The 2,419-nt window shown below is 54.4% G+C and overlaps 1 non-coding gene across 1 annotated transcript; it reads left to right on the plus strand.

Moving 5' to 3' along the window:
• Positions 1-565: 565 nt before the first annotated feature.
• Positions 566-639, plus strand: TRNAK-CUU (transfer RNA lysine (anticodon CUU)). The gene has a single exon. It is a non-coding gene; the product is annotated as a tRNA-Lys (tRNA).
• Positions 640-2,419: the final 1,780 nt, after the last annotated feature.

Here is a 2,419-nt window from a genome sequence, read left to right on the forward strand (position 1 = left end):
ATTAAGGGGTAGGGGTTCCAAACCCCACCCCCCTCCTCAAGTGTGTGAGAAGTAAAAATATATGTTTGTTCTTGGTCTGATTGATTTTGTGTCTGGTGTCTAAAGACAGAGATATTTTTAAATATCTTTAGAATTGTTGTTATTACTGAAGTTTCTCATCTTAAAGTTATGCTATTAGATTTCTTCTACAGTATATTTTGGTGCTGAAAAGTAAAAGGTTGCTCTGTGTGTGCTGTTATGGAGTGAAGTAACAAAGGTTGGTTGCAGAGAGGGGGCATGTGCCACCCCAGCTGTGGTCCCAGAGTCCAGAATTTGCATAAACTCACCCCCTTACCTGTGACTAACAAGCTTGCCCTGCTAACTTTTCCAGCAAAACAGGCCAAAGAAAGTGTATGCAAGCCCTGTACTGCAGCCCCAGTACTATTTTCGGTTCCTTCCCACAGATCTTTCACTCCGCACCAGTCCAGTTCCTTACTGTTGCTTGTCCAACCACTGCATGCATGTGCTAGATGGGACCCTGAGCTGATTCCTGACTGTTGTGTTCCATACAGCCTGGCCTGTCTGTGTCTCTGTGGTGCAATGGGTCAGCACGTTTGGCTCTTAACTGAAAGGATGGTGGTTCAAGCCCACCCAGGGACAGTGATAAGCCTGTGCTACTTCCTTGCTTTCCTGCGGGCAGGGCCGGCTTTAGGCCAATTCAACCAATTCCCCTGAATCGGGCCCTGCTGGTGCACTGTACTAGGGTGGCCCAGCTTCCCCGGAGGGCAATTTAAAGGGCCTGGGGCTCCCAGCAGGGACTGGAGCCTCAGGCTGTTTAAATTGCCACCAGAGCCCCACTGCTGGAGACTTGGGGGCTATTTAAAAAGTCTGGGGCTCCTCTTGCTTCTACTGCCCCGGCCCTTTAAACAGCCCCCGGAGCCCCGCCACTTCCCCAGGGCTCCCGCGGCTATTCAAAGGGCTGGGGCGGTGGAAGCAGGGGAGCCCCAGGCCCTTTAAATAGGCCCTGGGCTGCTGCTGCTACCTTGGTGGAGGAGGGGGCACTTACCGTACAGGGTAGGCTGTACCCCCTGTACCCGCACCCCTGCCCACAGCCAGACCCTGCTGCACCCCCTGCCCTGCCTGCACCAGCCCCGCACCCCGTGCCCTGTCTCCAGTCAACCCTTGCCGCACTCCCCTGCCTTAAGCCAGCCAGTCCCACACTCCTCTGTCTCCAGACCTGCCAACCCCTGCGCACTCCCCTGAGGCCCTGCCTGAAGCCAACCAGCCCACTCCACCCCACATCCCCCTGCCTGCTGCCAGCCCCTGGCAGCAGCCAGTCCCACACACCCTGCCCTGCCTGCAGCCAGCCCATTTGCAGCCAGTCCTGCACCCCTGTCCTGTCTGCAGCCAGCCCCGCAAGCCTTGCCCTGCTTGCAGCCAGACCCTACCTCCAGTCAGCCCCTGCCCTGCCTCCAGCCAGCCCCATGTCCACTGGTGCCCTGCAGTTCCCAGGGCAGTAACCCTGCACACATGCTGCAATGAGAGGGGCAGTGAACAGCTGTGACCCACACATGTGCACACCTTAGGGTGACCAGACAGCAAGTGTGAATAATTGGAACAGGGTGGGGGGTAATAGGATCCTATATAAGCAAAAGACCCCCCAAATCGGGACTGTCTCTATAAAATTGGGACATCTGGTCACCCTAGCACACCCCCAGGGAGTGGCGGGGACCCACACATGTGAAATGGAGCTCATTTCTAGTTCAGGCCCATCTTTTTAAAAAAGAATTTTAGGTAGGGTTAACATACATCCGTATTTTCCTGGACATGTCCAGCTTTTTGGTTCTTAAATAGACCATCTGGGAGAAATTTTAAAAAATATGGATGTATGGTAACCCTATTGGTACAAAAAATACGTACTGTGGCACATCCCTTAAATCAGAACTTTTTACAGGGAACCGGCTGCTAAGAAATGAAAGGCTTTTATTTACATGATTTTTTTTTTAGTCATCTCTGCCGGGGCCCCGCCGAATATGTTTGAATTGGGCCCCGCACTTCCTAAAGCTGGCCCTGCCTGCGGGGAGCCTCAAAGGTCCCATTTTGCTGCCTCTTGGCCTCAGTGCGTTCAGCTAGTGGCCCAAAGACCGGGCTGGATGTCATTCAGAAACCCATCTCCCAGCAGCTGTTCCAGAGGCTCAGGTTTAATCCTCAAGGCCGAGCACAAAAACTTTCAGCCAGGAACATTTCGCTCTCTCCCCGCCTCCGCCCAAGTGGCAAAGGAGAAGCAGACGAGACACGCCGGCTCAAAGACGCCTCCCTCCCACTTCCCTGTAGGCTGTGCAAAGCTCTTGGCCTGCCTCACGCCTTGTCAGGAAAGCGCGGCCATGCTACTCACACCTGAGTCACGTCCGCAGCCTGGCCTGCCCTGGCTGACGGTGTG

Source organism: Gopherus flavomarginatus, chromosome 18 (genome assembly GCF_025201925.1).
Source record: "Gopherus flavomarginatus isolate rGopFla2 chromosome 18, rGopFla2.mat.asm, whole genome shotgun sequence".
NCBI lineage: Eukaryota > Metazoa > Chordata > Testudines > Testudinidae > Gopherus > Gopherus flavomarginatus.